The sequence below is a fragment of the Coturnix japonica genome, chromosome 4 (assembly GCF_054131305.1).
Source record: "Coturnix japonica strain WE chromosome 4, WE-NBRP24, whole genome shotgun sequence".
Lineage (NCBI taxonomy): Eukaryota > Metazoa > Chordata > Aves > Galliformes > Phasianidae > Coturnix > Coturnix japonica.
In genome coordinates, this window is record NC_140666.1 from 30,806,051 (window position 1) to 30,832,011 (window position 25,961).

Consider the following 25,961-nt stretch of genomic DNA (forward strand, 5'->3'; position numbering starts at 1 on the left):
AGTGAGGCTACAGCTCAAGAACTGGTGGAGTTAGGTGGAACTATTTTGTTCTAAAGAAGGATGTGCAAAATCTGGACACCTAAACACAAATTAGTAGATTCAAAAGCACTGCCTGGTTAAGCCCTGTGCCCTTTTTCAGCTTCCTATTCTGTAATGACAGGATTCTTGGGTTTATATTTTGACCTTCAAACTGTACTTGAAAGTACAGCTCAAAGAGATCAAAGAGGGTAGATTCAAGTTCGAAGAGGGTAAGTTTAGGTTAGATACAAGGGAAAAATCTCTTACAGTGGGAGTAGCAAAGCACTGGTTACCTAGAGCTGAGGTTGATGCCCCATCCCTGGAGTCTTCCAAGGTGAGGCTGGATAAGGTCCTGGGCAACCTGATTTAGCTGCTGTTCATTGCAGGGGAGCTGGACTAGATGGCCTTCAGATGTCCTTTCCAACTCTAAGGAGTCTGTGATTCTATGATTCTACCACCTATTGTTGTGTTCTAAAAGAAAGTTTTAAAAGATTTTCTAAAAACCTTTGAAGATTGAGCAATGAAGGGTTAAGAGAACACAGATTCCACGCTTAATCACACTTTCTTCTCACAATGACTTAAATTGCATTTGCAATTTGCAGAACAAACACAGGATATCCTAGAACAATTAACATTTTCTCAGTGAAGGTGTTTGTTCTCAGCTTGCCTCGGGCAACTACATAAAAGGTTTTAAAGCCTTGTCAATTAGCTGTATTGATAATAAGGGCTTTTGTGACTGGGTGACCTGTTCAGAAAGAAATTTCACCGGGAATTCCCAGTTTGTAACTGAGGCTTCTTGCCTTCCCATTAACCTACAATATAATGGGCTATAAAAGGTCATTTTTACTAGAGCAGAATCACTTAATCTTCTTGAAGTCTGGCCTAGCACTGTACATTTTTGTCTTAAGAATTTGCTACAGGATATAACATATACTAAAATACTTTTGTGCTCTGTCCATGCAATTTGAGAGATTTTATTCAAATATGGAACCAGAAAATAAGTCTTCCTTCATACTTCTTCCCTCCAAAGTTATCATCAGAGCTGCTACAAACACTGAGATGGTGGTAGCATTTCTGCCCACTTCAGCCCAGACCACACCACTTCATTAGAGTGCTGAGAATTTGTTGGCAACAGAGCAGCCAAAGCACACATTCTCAAGGGAGTGAAAGGAAAATGTTCCACAAATGCCAAGCTGGAACTTGGCACCATGGGTCACTTGGAAAATGAATGGCACTATACATAATAAACAGGCAGAGAGAGGGAGCTTAAATTCTAAACACCCTCTTGAGAAAAGATAGAAAACAGTTCTGAAGAACAGTGAACAAAAGCCATCAGAAAAATAAGACATTGGTTTTTGTCATGAATGACTTATAATTATGGCTATGAGGTTGGAAAGAGAATGGAAGATTCTGCAGTACAAAGCACTGCATTCTCTAATATACTGTGTGATATTTTAATTACGCTTATCAAATAAAGTACAGTGTCACATTTCTTAGATCTGTTGGACTCAAAGATCATATTTTACACATGTATCCAATTATCTTCTTGTTTCACTAAGCCCTCAGGTGACATTCATGTGCCATCAATTAATACATTCTCCTTTTAATTCCATGTATATATGTGTACAGAAAAATACAGTCTGGAAGACCCAGGAATTTAGTAGAAATATGAAGCAGATCAAATCTCAGTTTTGTTTCCACATCTCTCATATTTTTATTATGCAACATACAAACATTGTGAACATATGAAAATATATGATACTAGGCTACCATGTGGCTACCTGACAAAGGAACAGATTAAGCAAGGTAGCAGGAGTTTTGATTCAGTAGATGAAGAACCCTCATTTTGCCTTCTTCACGTCAACAGTTTGAATTTAAAGGGAATCTGCCATGACTTCTAAGCACATTAGTTCTACCTTGCTTAGCTCTCAGGTTGTTCACCAGTCTTTTGTGCCTCCTCATGCCTTCAGTATCTTTCAAACTAGTCATCCAGGGTTGCTTGATCACTAAGGATAGCTTAACAAACCTTATTCTGCACAGAAACAGAAGTCAGCCTCAGACAAATTCAGATATTATTTTTAGAAAATCTCTAGTCCACATCCAGTCCCATTTTCTTAAAATAAAACTGAAGATTAATAGAAAGCAGAGAAGCTCACCAAATAGATATCTTCAGTCTTAAATGCTAACATGAAACTACCACTGTGCAAAGCCACAGAGTCTGCTCTCCTCTGTTTTCCAGACCTTTTGTAGCTTTCCTTTTTAGTACTTTCCTCTCTAATTTGGAAGCTAGAACTGCACCCACTAGCAGAGGAATCTGAGTCCAAGTTTGTCTTCTGCTTTTTCTTGCACTTACTTGACGGTTGAAAGAAAGCCAGTTGTGCAGTCAGACCCAGATCCAGAGAAACACATAAACATGTGATTTATATATATGAATAGTACCATTGTAAAAGGTGTTGGCTCTTTCCCAATATTTCCCATCAGTCTTTTCTCTGCTACTGCTACTTTGTTCCACATTACTGCATGTTACCTCTCTGTTTATTCCAAGATTTAGAAATACAAAATGGGGTGCAGGCTATTTATGTGATCATCTCCAGAGACCAGAGGATAAGGTTCTGTGGGACACTGCACACAAATACAACTGCGTTTGAAATATGATGTCAGAAAATTCTCAGCACTGCTTCTCATTTCAGTTGATTGGCATGGATTAGAACAACTGCTAGCTAGCTTGCTTGTTCAGTTTGAAGTGCTCGGAAGATCTCCTCAGTAGTTACTTAATTATGGAAATATCAGTACAAGCACTGAAGATTTGGGTGTTAAAATACAGTTGGGATTTTAAACACTAAATGCACTAAACTATGGAAAGTAGTGACAATTTATGGTACGATGAACCTATTAATATTTATTCATCTATGAGCAGTGATGTGTACACACAGAAAAAAACAACATGTTTCTAACAGTCCCACATGCAAAATAAACATTTAGGGCTAAGCTTCATAAGAGACTTATCATTAACATAAATTCCCCTGGGAACAATTTCATATAATCAAATTATCTCAATTATTCTACTTTAAGCTTTGGAATTTGTGTTGGAGATTCTCACATATTGAGCCAGACATTTAAAAATATTGATGCAATATTTAATCTAAATTGCCTTGTCAGACACAGTGCATTCTCGCACAGAATGATATGAGGCCTGTGGTCAGTGTTACAGAAACACTGATGCTGGTGAAGCACTTTTAATCATTAACTTTCATAAATTCTGAGGGGCCTTAACAGTGTGTCTGTCTCAAGGTGTTCAATGCCTTGCAGAGTCAAAGTTCTGATAGACCCATCCCATCTAAGACAAAACATGAAACACTGTAAGACTGGCTCTGAGACATCCATTCAACATCTCTTCGAGAACACCCTTAGGAAGGCTGCAGATGACAAGAAGCTGAGCAATACACTGGATGGAAAGGAAGCCATGCAGAGAGACCTGGACAGGCTGGAGAAGTGGGCCCATGTGAACCAAACGAGGTTAACAGGGTAAGGCTGCTTTTTCAGAATTAAGGCTAACAAAGTGTCTCCTCTCCCAGAGGCACCCTACAGAGTGCCATAACAAAACAGAAGTATGGATTGCCCTACTTGTTGAGGTTCAATAAGGCAAAGTGCAAGGTGTTGCACTTGGGCCAGGGCAATCTCAGGTGTTTATACAGACTGAGTAAAGAACCCCTTCAGAGAAGCCCTCTGGAAAGGGAATTGGGAGTCCTGGTGGATGAGAAGATGGACATGAGGCAGCAGTGTGCGCTTGCAGCCAGGAAAATGGCTGGCCATTAAAAGAGCAGTGGCCAGCAGGGAGAGGAAGGTGATTGTCCCCCTCTATTCAGCTCTTGTGAGGCCCCATCTGGAGTACTACATCCAGGCCTGGGGTCCCCACCACAGTAAAAATGTGGAGCTCTTGGAATGAGTCCAGAGGAGGGCCATTAAAATGATTAGAGGGCTGAAGTACCTCTCCTAGGAAGAAATGTTGAAAGAATTGGGCTGGTTTAGCTTGGAGAAGAGAAGGCTTCTGGGAGACCTCATTGTGGCCTTCCAGTACTTGAAGGGAGGATATAAACAGGAGAAGGAATAGCTGTTCACAAGGGTAGACAGTGATAGGACAAGGGGAATGGTTTTAAGCTGAGACAGGGGAGATATGGATTAGATGTGGAGGAAGTTTTTCAACCAGAGGGTGGTGACAGACTGGAACAGGTTTCCCAGAGAAGTTGTGGATGCCGTATGTGTGGAGGCATTCAATGCCAGGCTGGATATGGCTCAGGGCAGCCTGGTGTAGTGGTTGGCAACCCTGCCTGTGGCAGCGGGGTTGAAATTAGATGATCTTTTTGGTCCTCTTCAATGCAGGTCATTCTATGATTCTATGAATAAGGCATAATGGTTTTTGTGAGAACTTTTGCATCAGCAAGGCCTACAGGGTAAAGGACAAGAAGCTGATTTTAGTGAAAATGTGTATTCAGTGCTTTTGCCCTAGTAAAATAAATTCCTATTTGCTCAAAACCTGACAAAGAAAAAAAAAAAAAGAAAAAAGAAAAAACAAGAAAAAAAAAAAGAAAGAAAACAAAAAACCAAACCCTTGATATCCTCAGGGTGTTTAATAAACAGACAGTGCTTTTGTGCTAAAGCTCATTCTGGATAAATCTTAAATCAGCTTATATTGTAGAGCTGACAACTTACTAAATGTTTCTAGGCAACACGAATAGCAAAAAAGGAAACAATTTAGATATGCTAATGAAGAAAAAACTGACACAAAATAAAACCTATTCTGGGATGGAGCTCCTCTCTTCTAAGCAACATTAACTTTCATTCTGGGGGTAACCAGAAGTACAGTGTCTCACACAACAAGGGACAACGCTTGTCAGAGAGTTTCTTGGTTGTGTTATTTTCACAGTGGGCTTTCCTGTTTCTTTTCAACACTTGAGCAGACAGTTGCTTCCAATTTCAGTCAATCCCTGATCACCACCACCAAGTCTTTAGAGACTTCATAAAACCACTGAGACAGAATCTGAAGGCCTGCCTCTGCTACTCATGCTTCTGCCACCTACATGGGGCTTAGGTGTTTCCCCATTACTGCTCCTGTGTGGTCTATGTACTGGGGGTAGAATTCAGCTTTTGAACCTTAAAAGTATATTTCTTACTGCTCCAGTAAAATAGAGGCGCTGAAACTGTAGTTCATGCCAGTCAGGAGCAGTTGCTGACTGTAGCAAACTCCTCTTACGCCACCAACTACAAGAGCACTTTCCAGTCTGTTGTTTTTTTTCTGGTTGTTAAGCAAGCTCTGCTATCAGTTCCAATCCATCACCAGAAAGACCTCTTCCCCTCCACACGTCAGTAGTACATTCTCCATTTGGACTTAAAAGCTCCCTTGGATACATGCAGAACACAGAAGCCAGTGGCCCAGATGCCCCCAGTTACAGGTTTGAGGGCTTTTGAGATGCCAGGGTTTTGGGTGTGGAATGTCTTATCATTCAGCTACTTGGAAAACACTCTTACCACAAAATAAGTTAAAGAAAGATGCAAATAAGAGCACCTTTCTACCTACACCAAGTTTAAAGCACAAAGGTTTCTTTCTTTCATGGTAAAGTTGAACAGGGGTAGATTTTCAGAAGAAAAGGTTGCCTCTTTCAGTGACACACATCTGAGCTGATTATCACCACAGAATGTCTTATCCTGCTGGGGAATTATAACCTCTATAAACCACCTCATATTTAAAATCCTGCTGGGGGTCCACAAAACATATTTTGTTTCCTCCTAACCCAGTATGTCAAGAAAACATTTCCACTTTGCTAAAATGAACTCTGTTTCATTCCTGTAGAGATGAAAAATATCTCTCTGCTAGATGAGGTACCGGGCTCTGTGCCTGACTGACTAATTAACAAGAACTTTTATCAACAAGAGGCAAATATTTTCCCATGCCCCTATTGATAAATTACTGCATGTTTCAGTTGAAAGCATGTCTCTGCTGAACTACAGAGTCCATAATACATGTAAATTTATTTTAAATTTCTTTTGTATTGCTTATTACTAGCAACCATGCTAACAATGTCACTGCTTTGGGCTCACAATTGATGATGAATAATCCTGATCTCCCTTCTTCAATCCTGTAAACCAATAGACATGCTGTCCTGTGGTACAGGAAAGCATTTTTTCAGGAGGCTGGATTTAAATTTTGCTTCCCAAACCACTACACTCTTACTCAGCTTAATGCATGTTGAAAATGAGTTAAGCTAAATATGAGAAAGTCATGCTAACTATGGAATAAAAATAGCCACGTATGGTGTCACTCAGGAATAGCTGTTCTTGAATGACGCCATATAAGCAGGCCTGCAAGATATTTTTAAGGCTTTCTTTACAGTCACGACTGGTAAGATCTCCACTGCAAGGCAGCTAGAAACCCAGAACAGTTTTCCACATTTCTAAGAGCATAGGAAGCCATACAGTGTTAGTGGCAGCACAGGAAGTATCGAATCAGTACACAGTAGGAACAAGATGTTGATGTGAGCTTGGTGACTCAGGCACCATGGCAGGATTTCCTTCCCTATAAAAATTCTTTAATTGGTGTGGATGATGAGGTGCCTGTTCCCTCCCAGTTTGACTCAGTGCAACCCTCTGTGGAAAGATATAACTGTTTTGAGAAACAGATGATGGAAAATCCTTGTGACAGAGTAAAAAAGACCAAATCCATTGCTGACATCCCTAGGTAATTTTGGTGGCACTGTGGCCAAGATAACAGCAGCCTATGCATCATGTGCTCCACTGCAAACTAAAAGCATTGGAGTAATTTCACTGGCTTGATTCACAGAAGCACGCCGGACATCTGTTTGAGGGTTAATGTTCCTTTTCTAGGAAAACGCTGATAACTTTTTTCTCAGGAAGACATTGGTTCTTGAGCCTTCTTCCTCTTCCCTGGCCCTTCCAAAAATCAGTTTGTCCAAGTAATTGCTACACTCAGGAATCATTGAGCTCATGTTTTGCCCAAGAGCCAGAAGTGTTTTGAGGGGAGGCAAGATGCTGCCATTCTCTCAGGTTCTAAAGAGACAAGAATTCGCACACTTCATTAGGCCACTCAACATAGATTGCAAATAATCTCCCTGAGGTGATCAGAGGTGCTTATATTAAAGACACTTTGAACCTTATTGCTCTAAATACGGAAATTCTGTTGTCAAATGGGTTCTTGCACTGAAACTTGATGATTAAAAATGCAGGGAGAGTGTTTTACAAGACATATTTCACAGAATCACAGAATGACCTGGGTTGGAAGGGACCTCAAGGATCATGTAGTTCCAACCCCCCTGCCTAGCAGGGCCACCAAACATGCATATTTACATATTTACATATTGATTCTAAGCTCAGGAGAAGGTTTAGATTGGGTGTCATGGGGAATTTCTTCACAGAAAGAGTGGTGCAGTGCTGGAACAGGCTGCCCAGAAAGGCTGTGGATGCTCCATCCCTGGAGGTGTACAATGCCAGGTTGGATGGAACCTTCTTAATTTGGGTTGGATATCGTCCTCCTCAACCTCCATTAGGAATTAATGATGCCTTAAATAGTATTATCTCTTGGAAGTTTCATTCTACTGCTGCTTCTTGACCACTATGACAACACTGCAGCTCTGCTCAGCCCATGATATCAGGGGAAGTGATCTGCAACAGAAACAGAAAGGAAGCAATTCCACAGGGACATCTTACTGATCCACACAACGCTTGATTCCATTAACCACATATATCGGATTCCCAGACTTTAACATTCCCACGGAGTACTCCATCATCCATAAAGCTTGGAGAGGACAGCAAATGTCAGCCAAGCCTCCTGAAAATTCTGCCTTTGTTTCCATTCTTGTGGGATGTGGATTCAGGAGTAAACCTTTAATTGATCCTAGATTAATTCTGCTGGCAAAATACTGGGCTTATCAGACTAAATTCATTCTGTTAACAAAATATTAGGTTTTTCAGACTGAATGGGAGAGAAAACTTTGCAGAATTAATGGAAGCATTCAACCTCTTCTAATTATAAGCTACATTAAACTTGTATGAGAGAAATGATACAGAAAATGCTTTGCTTTGAGTGTATTCTCAAAGCAGCTAATTTGGTTTGGTCAGTTGAATGGATCAGGCAAACAAAAACTTAACCTAGAAAAGTAGGTTTTTGCAAGGGTGAAATCTCACATTGATCTCCAAGAATAAAAATAAAGATAAAAGCTTATTACTGGTTTTAAGAGTTAATAAAGAACATGCTACTGTTTCATTAAAAAAAATAAATAAATTAAAAAAATCTAATTCTAAAGGAAAAGGGTTGTGCTAAGGCACTACTTCCAAGCATGCATATTTGTCCTTTGCTCAGTTTATTTATCTGCCTTTGGTACGTGAGCTGATGCTGATTTTTATGTATATTACTTCATTTATTTATGCAGTCCGAACTCAGATCCATGTCCCTGCTGTGCTGTACAAACATGTACAGGATAAAACATAAACTCTGTTTCAGAAAACAAAGAACTCGAGGGCTAAAAAGGCATGGCAAGAAAGCTGGAAGAAGACTTTGAACACTCGTTTTACATGTGGAGGATAGAGGCACAAGTCTGATCTTTGCTGGTATGTTACAGGGATATTTCATTGCTGACATACATAGGGACAGGGTTGTATTTTACACAATGTATGTATGGAAGTATGGAAGTCAAGGTCAAAAGAAAAAATTCTGCAAAGTTAGGAGTCTCTAAAACAGAGGCACGGAAAGATAGAACTGGCTTTTTTCATGTGCTCACCAAAGGTCATGTCAAAATACAAGAAGTAGATGACTCAATGACATGAGATTTATATATGAAATTCCGTGCCTCATGTACTAGACCTTCTCCCTAGGCACATAGTATCAAGAGCAAAACAGGTGTTATCATGTCACCTAGATTAGAGCCTCAGAACACAGATTTAGCCTGAACAAAGACAGCAAAAGTTCATCCCAATTTCATATGCCCATACAAATAAATGCTTGTAAATGGAATGGGAAAAGACTGTAAAAGGTCAATACATCAAATATGAGCTTTTATGAAATTCAGACAGTACAAAAGCATTAACAGTAGGCACTTCTGCTTCAACCACAGGGAAAAAAAAAAAAAGTAATTTTCTTCTATAGCCAAGTTTTATAGTTTTAACCAAGCCAGTAAATCTATTTTTATATACATAAAAGAATTACATATATATATAAAAAAAAAGTAATTTAGGGACTATTTGTACAGTTGCAACATTTCTGTGACTGCAATCCAGTACTATAGCACTTGCCAATGCCAGGAACTGGGATTTAGAAAGGAACAAAACATACTTTATAAAGAAATCAGTGGTAAAAACAGATGGACTTCTTCTGAAAAGGATTTTGGTATGTGCCCTATTAAAATCCTACGCCCCACCATTTACAGCTGCAGTGAGTCAGAGGTGGGAACTGGGCAAGGCAGACCTCACAGAGTGAAAAATGACTCATCAGAATCTGCTTAGACTGAATTCCTTAGTCCTTGTAGTAAGAAACACTAGTTCGGGAGATATAGAGGTGATCAAATGAAGAAACATTTGCCCCAACGTGATGACTTTTTCCTAGCCCTTCATCATCTGCCTTAGTTGATAACTCCTTCTTTGTGGCTGGAATTCCAAGATGAGGATTTCTGACCTCGCCAAAAGAGCAGGTACTATCAAAATGCAAGGAAAGAAAATACAGATAAAAGGAAAAATTCATTGAAAAAAAAAAAAAAAGCAGTTACTCGATGGTCTTAGTGAAGGCCTGAGAGAGAAGAGTTTCATATATGGCCACTATTTGTGAATAGCAATGTTTCCTTCTGTATGACTCAAAAAGGCTTTACTGTGCTTCAATCACAGAGGTCCAAGGCTGGTCCTACACTTCTATCCCCAGCTCAGCAGCAATTACATGAAAAAGCTAATTCATCTTGGGAGTATAAAGAATCTTTTCAGAGATGCACTCATGGACAGGAGTCTTTCAAAGTGGTTATCAAAGCGCTCATTCCAAATGAAGGAGCCCACATGTGGCCTTGACAGAACCACAGAACAGGACTGGCAATGGGTCAGTAAGTAAAGGTCCTTCATCATACCCTATTCTGTGAAATAATGTAGACTAATCTCTGTAAGGAATACTCCAAACAAAGAGCTCCTTTTCAGGTCACCATTGCTGGGTGGGGAGACTGCTGGAGGGCCTTGTGCCCAGGTGGGGCTTTAGCTAGGAGCTGCCCTGAGCAGACTCAAGCTGGCTCCAACATGCCACTGCTGAGTCACTTACAATAGCAGAAACAAAAGTTTTACTCCTTCCTATGATAATCACGTGCAGTAAGCATAACAATCCCCACCCCAGGTGGATTTAACCAGTCATCAGGAACACAAGGTGTGTACCTTTCACTACTTATGCAAATTGTTTTTCACATTTTGCATGAGGTTTCCACCCTATTCTGTGTGCGTAAAGAAGTAGAAATTTGATAGTACTGGGTAAATGAGTATCTCATAATAGTGAAGCTTTCCTTAATAATAACAATAATAATAAAAATTAAGTACTTTAAACTTGGTGCAATCTCATTCATGTAAAATACTATCTTTTCCTTGTACTCCTAACAGTTCTTTCCAGGTACTTTACCAATTTTTTTGCAACTTCCTATTAGAACTGTTCTGACAGTAACTGACAGGCCATTAATTTTAAAGTATATGAATCCATATTACTTTCATTTGCGTAGATGATTTGTTATTAAGTGTTTTAATTATGTCCAACATTTTTATTTTACTTCACAGAAAAAAAAAAACTGAATGAGAAAGATGGATGTGGTGGTAATAGTTATAGATGATGCATCAGTTCTATTAGTGCAGGAAAAAGCTGCTCTTCTATCAGCTGTCTTTATAACAAGATGATGCTATTATTACAATTAAAAGAATGAATTTAGAAACACTGGATGCTGAACATTTCGGCATAATATTTTTTTCCTAAGCTATTATACATCACATAAATTGATTTTATTTGGCAGTTGTTCAAACTCAGTTAAATGTTTCAAGACTGATTATGTTCTCATTTGCACTGATTTGCTCTATTTATAGCAATGAATCCACTTGTATTTACACCAATAAGAGAAATATGATTTAGTTTTTCCCTTGGTATAAGTTGCTAGATTTGATTTTGAAAGACACTGTGGGTTGTTTTGTTGTTTTTATGGACTCATTGCTATCAACAATTTTTATAAATGATATTATTGCAAAAGAAAATGGTAACTGAAAAATTACTGAGTTACTTAAAGCTTCTTGTAGGATACCCACTATACTTACATCTATAGATTTTATTTTGATTGTAACATTTATCTTTAAGTAATAGAAGATGTGAACGAGAGAGAAAGTCATTGCCAGTAACCATTTGCAACTAATATTAGAAGTCCTGGAATGTAGTTGCATGCACTCTATTAGCCTTTTTTTCCACTCATCACTACAGAAAAAGACAGTCTCGTTAAACAAATCTTCAGTTGTGAGAATGGTATAGCATGACACCTCTCCTATGAGGACAGGCTGAGAGAGCTGGGGCCGCTCAGCCTGGAGAAGAGAAGGCTGTGAGGTGATCTGAGAGTGGCCTGTCAGTATCCAAAGGGGAGCAACAGGAAGGAAGGGGACAGACTCTTTAGTGGGGTCTGTGATGATAGAACCAGGGGAAATGGCTTCAAGCTCGAAGAGGGTAGATTTAGGTTAGATATGAGGGAAAAATCTCTTATAGTGAGGGTAAGAGATCTCCATCCCTGGAGACTTTCAAGGCAAGGCTGGATAATGCCCTGGGCAACCTGATGTAGCTGTGGTGTCTCTGTTCATTGCAGGGGAGCTGGACTAGATGGCCTTCAGATGTCCCTTCCAACTCTAAGGATTCTATGATCCTATCAAAAGTTGCTCTTAATTTTCAGTTCTACTCTTCCAGAAGCTGCATTTGTTTGAACAGACAGAAACTGGAACTAGTCACTGAAAGATGAATTCTGGATTGAAAAATAAAATCTTTCTGTGCACCTTCCAAGGTCAAATTTTAACTTCAGTTAAAATAAGATACGGAGTAACTAAAGCTGAAGTAAAAATACAAAATTAAGTAAAGGACATATCAACAGGAACCTTCATATCAGTAAGCAGGTCTGCATTCAAATGATATTTAACTGGACTGGGGATTAGCAAACAAAAGAATTATTGAGATGATCCCACACAAATGAATGATAACAAAGCCAAAACCTTGGCTTTAATGAGGTAAATGAATGGGGGAATAGTTTATCTCTGATGGCTATATCAGTTCAGAGTCAAGGAGTGGAGGTGAGGACTCTTAGAGAACAAAGTATATGAAATTGGGAATTATTTTTTTATATAATAGATTCACACTGAGGAAAGGAGGAAAAGGATAACTGTGCTTAATTCCCTTCATGAAAAGAGAGATGCGTAATGTATATGTTACCCTTTTAATCATAAGATTATTTAAATCAGTCAAGGATTTTTTAGCATTTAAGTGCTAAAAGCGCTAATTCATAGAATGTGAGTGTTTCCACTTGTGAGCTAAGCATCTTAACTAGCCTCGTAAAAAGACTATGAGTGGATCATTATGATGAGACGCAAAATGTGACACCAGTCTTAATCATTATTACATTTATGCCAGTAATGCACAGTATGAAGCTTGGTGGAGAACATGGCTCTTAGAACAGCCAAAGGCTTAAAGACCAAGTTACAGTCATCTTTTCCATGTACACAGAACAAGAGAGCTCCAACCAGGGAAAGCTTTTATGCACCATTTGAGATTCTCCTGAAATAGCACTGGAAAAGCTCCAGGGAAGTCTGTAGAAATTACACAAGGGATTCATCAGTTTGACAAGCCTCATCTCTGCGAGGTTTAACATGGCAAACACAAAGACATCATCAACAAAAGTTAAAATCTATTTTCAAACAGAACTGTAGTATGGAAAATATTCCCAGTCTCAAAAAAGGAAAAAAAAATCACATTTTGGATACTTGTAGTTGCTTTCTGATGTAAAGGCATTCACAATTATTTATATAACAATTATTTAAATTTATATAAATTCATTTAAATTTATTTATTATTTAAATTTATTAAAATATTTATGTAATATTCATTCAATTATCTGTCAGTTATTATAGTATTCCAGTGAGAAACAAGCAGGGGGAAATAAAATAAAAATAATAATAATAAAAAAGTAACTCTCTTAATCTTTTTCCCTATGGTGCAGTTATATGGCTCTTATTACCCACATGGTAACTCATTTCTGTTGTTAAGTTTGGTGCGTCATTAAGCAAGTTGCTAATGGAAATGGTTTCTTACAGTTTTCTATTTTGGAAGAGAAAGAGAGTTATCTTGAAGATATGGAAATTTATCAAAATCTCACTAGTGATAACTAACGTGTTGCTTATGTGTGTCCAGATTCTGCAAATTCTCAATAAAAAGTCCAGTTAGAATGTTACAGGTTATGCTCACTTCACCTGTGAAAGACTTGCAAATATCACCCAGCCTCTTGAATCACAAGCACTTTAAAATTCCACCTCCTAATAAAGACTAATATTTTGTAGTGATATTTCTTTCTGTTTTCAATGATTAATCAAAATCTAAGGAAAATAAAGAAACTATTGAGACAAAAAGGAAATCTGCCAGATTACTACTACTCCTCTTAAAGCACTTTATAACTCCAGTTTCTTTTCCTGGGGGTGTGCATGAGTTCCATGGGCAAAGGGCTACCACAATTCACCTTTACAGATCAGAATGACTTGCAAATGCCCAAGAGCTGCTTCAGATAATCCTTATGTGACTTCAGCAAAACGGCAGTAGCAAAAATAAAAGTCAAAAAGAAACACCAGCAAAGAAAATTAAATGAAGGAAAGTGCTTGTTTTTATCATACTGAATAAAGGCAACAGGACTACTTCCTCTACCCGAGAACTTTGATTTGTTCTCTCATTGTACTCTGGAGGAAAAAATGAACTGAGTGAATATTTTTTGTAAAGCAGAAAATGTTTCTCAGTAACACTTAGTACTGGATGGTTCCTAAGTAGGACAAACTGACAGCACTGCCCTAACACAACTGAGAAATAATAATGGTATGAGTAACTGCCAACAGATAAATAAAAATAAAGTCTTTTAACTACCCACTGGAAAAAGTCACTGGAAGATGGAAACAAACTCCTCCCTTGTTGAAGAATCACAGAAAACCTACTGTACAAAAACATAATCAATTAGATCAATTAGATTGTCCTTTACTGAACACCCTGGGCTGTATGCAGTCACTAGTCTAACATTGTTGTCTCTATTGCTAAACCTTCATTTATGAAAACCCACTAACTTAAAGTAATAAAACTCTCATTAATTTAAAGAAGTTCAGAATAAAGTTCCACTTCCTATGTAAACACAGGTTGAAAGGCATTTGTAGACACAGCTGCATTATGCATCACAGTACCTCCATTTAATACAGTTGCTCGAATTTTATTAATCTTTTCCTGATTCTTCCAAAGGAAAAGTGACACATAAAGGGTGGTAATACCTTTACCCTCCTGCTAAAAAAAAACATCAGCAGATGCATATCAAAGTAGGAACAATATGCGGAAAAATATCACCAGTTTGTGAAGGTGTGCCAGTAACACATAAGCTGTGTTACAAAACAAATTCAACAGAACCTGAATGTGAGGAAACTAGCACAAAAAAAGCCAAAAGCCTGCCCTGATATTTAGGATCACAGCCATGTGAATAAAATGTTCCATGTACCAAGCAATAAGAGCCCAGTCCGACTTTCTCTATAGTCAAAAGGAAAATCCTAGTAACTAAATGTTATAAAACCCAGAAACATGGCAAAACCATGGAAATGCCACTTGTAAGACACAGCTCTCTTTCTGACTTTGATTCTTACTCAATGAGAATAAAACTCTATATGAAATTAAAAATCCCGTATTAAACCAGAGCACTGAGCATTGAAACCTATTCATATATACCAACCAGCTGAGGCTGCTTTCATCAGATTTTGTCAGCTACCATGGTAGATGGAACTGAGATGTAAATACACACTTGAAGATCTTCATCTCAGCACAGTACTTCAATAAAACTGCTTGGGTTGTCAAAGTAAAATTTACTCTAAGCAAGTTATCTGCACTGCTTTTTTTATCTTCTACTTTCCTTTTCTGCAAAGCAGGCAGTTCTTCAGGACTCCAGGCTGTTACCTCTCATATTCTCATCATTTATTGAAAATCTGCCTGAAGGCTGCATTCAGAAGAATGGCAGCAGTGCTAGTAAATAACCGGCCTCTCTTACTCTGCTATTACAACTGCAGCATTTGCACAATCTAAACAGTCTATAGAACGAATCAAGAATCCCAGCTCTTCCAAATGTGTGACTGAAAGCAGATAGTACAAATGGCTCATGACCCAAAGGAGGATGTGTCTAAAGTGTGGCTGTACTGCTGCCCATTGACAGGCACAATAAAAACCGGTTGCCTTATATTTCTGGTTAATAAATAAATAAATAAATAAATCCAGTAATATTCATCACTTAATCTGACTTCTGAATGTAAAACATTTGGGGGATTTCTTTTTTCCTTTTTTTTTTTCCCCCTTCCAGGTTATTCTATTTCTGAATCCAATAATACAAAATATATTATTCTTGTTTGCTTTGGAGGGAAGTCCTAAATGGCTCTGAAGTCCATCAGGAGTGCAGATATTACAGTCCACAGACACTTGAAAAAATTCAGTTAGCTGGGACTATAGTGAATTATTCACATCCTTCTTTCTATTTCACAACTCAGCAAACCAGAGGGAGAAATAAAACTCCACCAGCACAAACAAAACACTCAAAACTCTTTCTTTTTTCCTCTTTCTTGCTCTGCTGATGAGCTATGAACATATCCATATAATTTCACAATTTCACCTTTTATTTTCTCTATGCCCCCTATATCCCCATTATCCTGTATTCTCCTCTAAACCAATTCACAATTTGACATTTCCAGGCAACCTGGCTGATAGCAGTGGATGTGCAGTGTTAGCTGGATGGTTGGACTTGATGATCTTCGAGGTCTTTTCCAACATAAATGATTATATGATTCTATCATTTTCTTTCATTTCTATTCATCTTCCCTGCATTTTTCTAATCACCTAAATCAACCGTATCATTTCGGAGCTTCAAGACCTCAGCTGGCCCAAGCAGCCTCCCTAGTTAAAGGTTTTTTTCCCCCTCTTCTTCCCGGTATATGAATGTGATACTGTCTGAACATTTATTTTAGTGATGTTTCTGTAAATGCTCCTTATTGTACCTTGGTTACTTCATTTCCCTCTCCTACCAGAATATTTATTTGCATTTTTAAACTACATTACCTGCTTATGTATATATATTTTTTTCCAGAGGATTAATTTCTACCTAGTTGTATTAGTTCAAGAATCTTTCTCATATGCAGAGAGAAGACTATCTGACACCTTTTTTGAGCTTCCCTTTATAAATGCAAAATCAAGGAAACACACCTTTGTAAACACAAACTGGGACACTGCCAGAAGCTACCAATTTGGATTTGATCTTGTCATGAGCATGCAAGATTCTTGCATTCATTGAATTATTCATATGTATCCATATGATATAAAAACATCCAGGTGCCCAGCATTGAATTGAGACAGAATGAGAAAAGAGAGACTCGGGAAACAGGAGAGGAAAAAGCAAATCTGAGGACAACAGATTCTCAAGCCTAAATAATGGATCTGAAAATACAGATGCGTTTTATGTATAAAATGACTGAATTACTAACGGGAATATGAAATGCTGTATTGAGTATAATTGCTAGGTTATAAAATGTCATGTAACACCAAGTTAATTAACTTTGTAACGATCAAAACTGAAGACCTTCATTTCTCAAATGGAGGGGGAAAAGAAAAGGAAAAAAAAAACAACACCAAAAAACCCAAACAACCAAAGAATGAAGAATCTTCCTGCTACCAGCTATTCATCTTATTTGGAGTGATAAAGTTGAAAAAATAGATGCTCAAATTCAGAATAACATCTTTCTAGAAAACTTAGATAAAACAAAAACGATCCCAAATGATTCCAATCATCAGATCTCAGATTTAATTTGTATTATTTTTAGTATCTGCCATTGTCAGCTTTACTATTTTTCTGTATTTCTACCCACGATTCATTGGTTGCAAATCTGAAGCACTTCATTTTAAACGTTTTTCTTCCGGAGATCAGTCATACACAGCTACAGAGACTGACCAAAATGTTACTTCCCTTCTGAAACACTGGGTTTTTATTCTCCACTCTCTTATCTTTTTGGCATTCCCCTTAGTTGTACAGAGTTGGTCTTCATTCTCATCAGCCTCAATGAAGAATCAATTCAAAAACTTCAATGCTTAGTGAAGAACATCACTTAGAAACAATGGATTGCAGACTATTTACATGTGATATAGCAATGGTTTATTGTCAGCTTGCAACTCCTGCAACAGAAATGTGTTCGTGACTGAAAAACAGTACATATCAGATCACAGGAGTAACATAAGGAACAAAAATAGCCTATTTAAAAAGTAGAAGCAAACTTCTAAGAATGGGTTAAATGTATATGCTGACTGCTCTGAGCATGTGCATATTTGTCTTGTAAATCATTTTAAGCATGTTGGTTTTCTTTTTTCCCTTGCTTTGATATTGAGCCAGTGGCTTCCTGTGTTGCTGTGATGTCCAGCAAAAAGCCTGCTGGGATATCACAGCTATTAAAGAGTTCTGCCAAATGAGTCAGCCCACACAGAGTGACATGTGTTACTGCCACCATATGAAGTGATCTGGACGGCTTTAAAAAGGTGCGCTTGTATCACATTGCTCATGTGGCTTCTTTGGCAGTAGATGTGGTAGTCAGGATGGGCACATAAATACTTAAGTGCAAGAAGAAATATAACTATGAAAACCAAGCCCAGAACATAAGTTTACTTTAGGTCCCCTTTATACTAGCACAGTACAAATTAACCTGCCTGGTATACTGCATACTATTTAATGTTGTATTTTTTAGAATACAGAACTGTCCTCATGATTCTACTTAGCAGCTTAAGTAATAACACTTTTCTGAGACTATACGAAAAGAGATTTTGCGTCATGACAACCTTACAAAAATGTAAGCCTTTTCTATTTACTTCAGCTTAATTTCTTGATGGCCAAAAACTTGATAATCTATTATGAGAGTGGATGAACTTCTAGTCAGAGATCAAATGTTACGTCTAATAGGTGGTAATTTGAACTGAATATCAGCAGATGGAAGTCTACCATTAATTTATCTTACAGTTGCACTCATAAAGCAAATTTAGAAACAAGCGCTCTTTTAGCACGGTGGATGATGTTAAATTGACCCTTTCCTCACTTTTACTGAGTACCTGTGAACTCCCACTCCAGGATTTTCTGTTTGCAAATCATGTTTTCACTAAGTTCATGTCTGCTTAAATTCTATTGTTATTTAAGGGGGTCTCACAGAGTGTGGACCTCTTGACTAGGTCTACTGATGTGCCTCATGCATGCAAGTATTTGACCAAAATTGCAGAATAAACTTTAGCTTCCTTATTCAGTCTGTGAAGTCCATACATTTGAAAGCTTCTATACATCTATACTTTCAGTATTTTACTTCTAAAACATTACGTGAAGAACAGATTTACCGGGGGCACATAAAAGAGCTGCAGCTCCAGCTTGACCCCATTTACTCTGCACAGTTTGATGTGTTCTCTGTGTCATATGACAGAAGATACGTTGTGCTGATCAATAGCACCCTTATTCACATCCTAACTGCATCCAGCCCTTATGTATAGCAGCACTGTGTGAACAGATTGCTTTCACCACAGTTTTGAAACTAAGAAGAAGCTAGTTCAAATTGCAATTTTATTTTCAACCACTCTACAAGTGATGTCTACAGTCTAAGACACAACTGTCTCCAACATGGTGCTGATCACACCTGTGCTAAAGCGTCAGTGTAAATAAGCAGACAGTTCTGAATGGTTACCTTGTATAAACCACATAGCTTTAAAGGGCAATTCATGACCACGGAGAAGTTTAGCATCCTAATATCAAGTGAGCAAACAATCTAGCCATTTCTTTTCAGTCCTCATCTTATTTCTCAAGTGGAAGCAGCATCAAAACATGCCAAATTTAACAAACTGCTCCAAAAACTACATCAAGGACACTTGTGCAACTTAAATTCTGGGTTTCTAGATAACCAGAATGGTACTATCCAAAAGACTCTATAAGCTTTCCAATCATCTATTTAACAAAAAAATAGCTGAATTATTTTTTTAACATTTTCAAATACAATCACATGATTATTTTAGCCTTTTGCATTGACACTGTGAAATATTCAAATTAAACAAAATTGATTACACATTCCTTTTACACAGGACAATACTTAAGCCTTGTAGTCTGCACTTTTGTTATGTGTACCCAGTGTAAAGCAGTATAATGCAGAGATACTCACACTGACAGAAAAGAATGTGATCATGATAATTACTGCAAAAATGGAGACAGTGAATAAGGGGGAATAACTTGGAGCTAAACTACCCTCCAGAACAAAATTTTCTGTAGCTTTCACACTTGAGTTCTTCTAAAGAGCATTAAAATATTTAATATGTTTTATCATGCAGTAATTGCCTTAGATACACAAGAAAAACTGTTTATATAACATCACAGGATCCTATTAGAAAAGCTTTCTTTTCATCAACCAATTCTGTACTGCTTTACTTCACAGAAACTCAAGTTGTCCAGAGTAAATGGCCACCTGACTACACAACATCCAGGGCCTCATTGAGAACTTTCTTTGTATGTGATCTACTCCAAACAAAGTGATTCATTTAAAATGATAGTACACATTTCACTTTGAAGCTAACTGCAATGAATTTTCACTTTCTATATGCTTTCTATTCTGACATTAACCACAAGGAATTTCCAATTTCTTTAGCCACATGTTGCATTCTCCACAGGACTAGGACTCATGTAAAGTGTAATCCACTTTTCACTTGTGGAACAGTCCAGTGAACTCCAAAGCTACTGCCAAGACCGAACAGGATACAGGAAGTAAATAAATCAAATGGAAATAATAATAATACTGTAATAATACTTACACATCAGAACAAAAATTGCAGGCCCTAGAGAAATGAAGTTATACAAGAAATAATGTTGGCTCCTCAAGGTTCAGGAAGCATGTCATTCTCTTCTTGTGGTGTGAATGGCTGCAGTTTCCCAGTGATGTCTGTATTAAGTTACTGCACTAAGGTAACCTGGTGTGAAAGGGGTGGTGAGCCCGAGGCCTCAGTAGGTCTGCATCAAAGGGAAAGGCCAGGCACAACGTCCTCCCACTGTCAGCCTGGTGAAAATAGGGTTGTTTCTTGGTACTGGGTGTAACCCTGCCTCAGACAGTACTACTATCTTTCAGTATGCTATAACCATGGCATTGGGCGTTCTTTTTTCCTACCATGGCACTTGTTTATGGTAGCTCACGGTATCAAGACAGATGAACAAGAAGTGAGATCACTTAAAACAGAGTTGGATGTGTTGTCAGTGTTGTGCAAGGGTGTAATGTGGTAATCACAGGCAAGCATCAAACTTGCCTGATTCCAGAACTGGAAACAGCAGAACTGCATCAGCACTGTGCTACACTTGAATTGATTAAGCTTATAGCTAGAAAGCTGATGTGTTTGGGAATGAACTGTGCTGATGCTACACATCTGTTAGCTGGGAATGGCACGGTAGAACACCAAGTTTTGCACTACTTTCTGGGGATGTTTAAGGCAGCAATTTATTGTGTTGTTGCGTTGGAAGCCATATGGAAAGGAAACCTCCAAGCGGGTCTGAGAGTAGTGCTTTAAATATGAACACAAGTCTAAAGCCAAAATTAAATTTTAGTGCTGTTTTTTAAGGCCAATGCTAAAACTAGCTCTTGTTCCTTTTAATCTCTACTGGTTGCCAGGATGCAAAGAAAAGTGCAAGAAAAGATTTTTCTTCCAGAAGCAACTAAATATAATTGGATTGCTCACCCTTAACCATTCACTAAATCTTTAGATTGAGCTTTCGCTGATGAGATGATGGCTGCATAGGTTATGAGTGGGAAGTGTATCTGTGGGAAAGGCACCAAGCTGGTCTGAAACTCAGGCAGGTCAACATTCAAGGCACCATCAGTCTCAAAGAGGTAGTGATAGATGAGGCAGTCTTCCCAATCAGCCTGTTGAAGTTTGTGTAGGTGGGATCCTTGATATCCAGCTTGCAATTGCAGATGTAAAAGATGGCCTCGTTGTCCATCATGAAGGAGCAGTCACTGTTCCAGAGAGCTGTGAGTGGCAAGGATGTAGCTGTAGGGTGGGGCTGGGTACACAGAGAACTCCAGCTTGGATTTCTTGCTGTGCTCCAGAGAGAGCTGTTCCATAAGGCAAGAAGTGAACCTCAAGCCTATACATCCCCCAAAGCTGTGGAAGGTCAGGAAACTCTTGGAGACTGCACCTGTCAGCCATTTTAAGAACCGTGTCAACAACAGAATTGCCAACCTCCGCACTGATAGTAGTCCCAAGAACAGTTACTAGAAGCAACTTCTTTGCCACTGATGAGATGCTCCACATGGAAGAGTGTGTAGTAGTTCCCAGTCCTGATCTCATCAATGAAGACTTAACTTCCTGGGATAACACATTTAGCTGGACTGAGCCTGTTGACTGTATTTAATATACATTGCTGCACTTCCTAGTAAAGTATATATTGGTAACTTATAATAATCAATTTGTTAGCTATAAATCTTAACTGCATTCGCTTAACTGCAAATGATCTTACTTGAGTTATAGTTCTGTACAATCGCAGGTCACAGGAAATTAGCAGGATAGATGGTAGGGGTCAGATTGCATGCTTATGCAATCAGGATACTTCTCCTACACTCAGTTCAGAGCAGAAAGAAAGGCAGGTTTGGGGTTGCAGTAAAATACTACTGCCAACTTAAAAACAATAGTCTACTGCTAGATACCACATCTAAGCAAACAGTGGTTCAAAATGCTGGATTACAACAATACAAAGCTGTAAGGTTTACATTCCTGTCAAGAGTTGTTATTTTAAGGCTCTCTGTATTGATGCCAAAATAATAATAATCACTACACTAAAAGGCATATGTGATTTCAAGCCCTTCACAACCATCTACTTATATCTTCATCCATGTTCTATTCTAGACATTCACAATACAAAGCAACACAAAGCCTCTAGGATTTCTCAGGAAATAGATGGCCTGCTACATCCTTATGAGTTTTATTCCAGTGACAAGACTTTTTATCCACCTCCCACTGTGTTTTCTTCTCTCATTCATCCTGATGCATACAGCCCACCTTGCAAATCTGCAAGGAGAGCTGGCAGCAACCCAGGACAACCTTACCAGCCCAGGCAGCAGTGAGGTGGTGACTCAGCAGAGGCACTGTGTCTTTGCAGCCTGCTGCAGCACTGCTCACTCACAACCTTCCCGGAGGCAGATCCCTCATCCTTGACATTGACTGTGTACACCACAGCTCTTGCTCATCCTTGTTTTTTATGGAAGGGAGGACACATTTTCCTCTGAACCTGAAAACATGGAGCTGTCATATAGAAGCTAGTAATACAAGGACCAGTGGCTCTGTGTGATCTAAGGATTATTTAAGGCATACATGTCCAGCCCACTAGTAATACAGTTTTCTTGTCCTTTTTTTTTTTTTTTTTTAAATTATATATATTTATATATAAGTTGTGTTACTTACATACACTGACTATATTTTTATACACATCTCAGATAAACCAAAAGGTTGTACACCCATGATTTAAAGCTTAACTTGAGGAGAAGGCTGGTAATTCTGTAAAGTAACTCATGAAGAACCAGACCTCCACTTAAACTATAATGTTAAAAACTAATTAAAAATAGCATAATGTCTGTACAACCACACTAAATAGCTGACACACAAAAATCCAACATACTCAGTACACATGCTGAGACTGCATACAGTAAGATTAAATAACCCGAAGCTAAGAAGCAGGCTTTTTCATACAGGAGCTGCACTGAATACTCTATACAAGGACATCAGTCTGGCCAGGAATGGATTAAGGTACTTCTTTGTCTCGGCTTTTTTTTTTTTTTTTAAATAATAATAAGAACTTTAATGGCTCCCTCTTGTGGCAAATGACGTGCAATAGCATGTTCCTCTGCGACAATTTTACATATTTATATTGCATGGTCTAGTCATCAGTACATTGTGGAGATCAATGAGAAGACTGTGCACACCTAGCTTTTACGGCTTAGGTACCCTGTAAATTACCTAAAAATATGACTTGGTTTCCTGTAAATTATATAAAGAGCAGGGAAAAAGAGATGAACTATACGTGTCATACAACTAAATGGGTAATGCAGAGCATTATCATGCCTTGCAGGGAACTCAGCTCTCAGGAGTCTGAACACCTGAGCACAGACTATCTGACAGCAAAGACATAAGAGTCTGCTCAGCAGCAGGAAGAAGAGGGCTCTAATATACTTTATTGTATATTCTGCTTTAGTTGCTTAAGCTTTGTAAAAAGTCTCTCATGTTACAGCCTTAGAAATGAACAGAAGGAATGCCAATATGGCTAGTGATAACAAGTTGTATACGTTTTTCAAGTCCATGACTTTAGAAGTCAGAACTAGTTATTTGGAGGTAGATGTGCACAGACTGAATTACTGGTTGTTTACAGAGAGAAAAAAATACAACAGTGTTCTGAATAATCACTTAGTATTTTAAACATTTTTTTTCCCTCTTGTTGTTTTCTTTGGGAAAAGGGCCTACATGGTGTAACTGTGGGATCCCACAACCTTTCTATCTCTGAAATTCAGAGAAAAACTGATGAAGATAAAGACTTTACAGAGGAATAACTGCAAGAGTTTATTAAACCTTAAGTTCAGAATGCTTGTTGTGCTAAAATCTTCTTTGCTACTGCCTGAGAATAGATACCTCTGACCTCAGAAAGGCTCTTTCCATCAATCTGGTCATTCAAAGTTAGATTTCTGAACGTACCACCACCATGTTCTCAGCTGAACCAAGCTAACTGCCTCACAGCTTAAGCTTGATGGGGTAGGATTAGGCAACTGAGCCCATTTCTCCTGACCTACTCAATCCAAAATTGTTTGTAACACTTATATAAAATGCATGAGTTACACTACGTATTTATACACCTATAAATATATGCATCTACAGAAAAAATTGATTATTTTAAATATGACCAAACACTGTTATGCTTACTCAATAATCTCGTGGCTGCAGCACTTGCCTGGAAAGCATGAGATGATTTATTATCTTTTCTGTTGCACACTGTGCCTCTTTCTTTCCCAGGGTGTCTTGCAGATCACTCTTCTGTGGAGAAGAGAACAAAAAATAAACTGATCTACAATGTTCACAAGAGCTGTACCTGTACCAAAGAGGAAACAGCCCAGTCAGGCTTCTGAGGCCTCTCACTATGAACACTATAAAATGCCCAAGTACTAATCTAGATGATTTGCAATTTTTTTCTGGTATAGTTCAGCTTTGTGAGGTATTGGCATGCTGAAAATGTATCCATCACAAGTTCACTCCTGTGTTGTGTCTCTCAATGCTGAGAATGCAAAATATTCTAAGAGACAAATGTCTAACTGAGGTTTTCAGGATTTTCCACTTGTGAAAGGTTCTACCTTCTTGACTCAAAGTGTAGAAGCTTTCACAATGACTTCCTTCACTTGTCTTGCAGCAGAAGTCTAACGCAGCAGGAACACACACTTAAGACTACAGGCTATCATGAGGCACGTTTGAGCTGCCATTCGTATATCACTCGTGTTCCACTTAGAAGAATTCTATTTGTAGAACTGAGATAAAAATGGGCAAGAATGCTTGAAAACTATCTACAAAGCTGGAGGCTTGGAGGTAAGGTAAATTAAGGAATTAATTCCTTAAGGCCATGTCCTGAAGTAGCTATCCTGAACAGCACATAAGAACCTCAGCTGGGCCAGTTGTGTTCAGCAGCTTTTCCTTGGTTCTTTAGAATTCTTTGCTTTTTTAATGTCTAATGAATAACAGCTAATTAACTTCACCTTGCGATCAAGAAAAGCTGATCCTGAAATGGTGATGGGTGGCAGAACTTAGCAGTCATTAGATGAAATGGGAAATACTGGCACTTTTGGTGTCACTGCATCGTTTCACTGTGTGAGGTTAGAGTTTGGACTAGATAAGCTACATAACCAATACTCAGTGGGAGGTGAGGGGAGATGGACCTTTGTTCTCCTGAGAATTAAGACCCAACTCACCTCCTCCAAGCTGCTGGGGAAAACCATTCCTTCAGGTGCCATTCACCCAGCTTGCAGTACAGCTAAGGCCTGCTATACTGGAAACTATGGGGTGACAGCGAGACCTGCAGCAAGAACATGCCCTCAGGAAAGCTCAAGGCAGCATCCCTCACGCTTCTCAGAAGAGTTATGTTTGTGATTTGTTAGGGAGCCTTTGTACCCACTTAGCCTCGTATTACAGAGATAATCCATCCCTTACCTAAGGCTCACACCTGAACTTCCATATTCCTCGTGCACAGGATGCCAGCGTCTTAATGCACCTGCTGATTGAACAGCAGCTGTCACAGCGGAGGCGGGAGCACCAAGCCGGCTGTGACACAATGCGACTGCAACCGGGACAGCACAGCACAGCACAGCACAGCACAGCACAGCACAGCCTGCTCCGTGAGGCGGAGCAGCAGAAAGCTGTGTCTGCCTCCCTCTGTGCCTTCGGCTCTGCCCTACTTGGTACATGAAGATCCGAGCAATACACTGAAGCAAGCAAGAAGACGCGCGATGGTGCGCTGTCCTAAGCCGAGGATGGTGTGGGTGTAACACAGCTGTCGCCGGCTGACAACGGATCTACGCGTAACAGAAAGGCGCAGCGGGGCCGCAGCCCGGGC

General features: G+C 38.8%; 2 long non-coding RNA genes and 1 pseudogene across 2 annotated transcripts; 1 reads left to right on the forward strand and 2 right to left on the reverse strand.

Moving 5' to 3' along the window:
- Positions 1–8,529: 8,529 nt before the first annotated feature.
- On the forward strand, positions 8,530–12,064 carry LOC146761021 (uncharacterized). The gene is made up of 3 exons (XR_014945253.1): positions 8,530–8,637; positions 9,904–10,105; positions 11,877–12,064. It is a non-coding gene; the product is annotated as an uncharacterized LOC146761021 (long non-coding RNA).
- Positions 12,065–20,926: 8,862 nt separating this feature from the next.
- Positions 20,927–22,213, reverse strand: LOC107312980 (tubulin alpha chain pseudogene; annotated as a pseudogene).
- Positions 22,214–22,467: 254 nt separating this feature from the next.
- LOC146761022 (uncharacterized) lies at positions 22,468–25,690 on the reverse strand. The gene is made up of 3 exons (XR_014945252.1): positions 25,559–25,690; positions 24,287–24,397; positions 22,468–22,607 (listed from the first exon to the last, which is right to left on the reverse strand). It is a non-coding gene; the product is annotated as an uncharacterized LOC146761022 (long non-coding RNA).
- Positions 25,691–25,961: the final 271 nt, after the last annotated feature.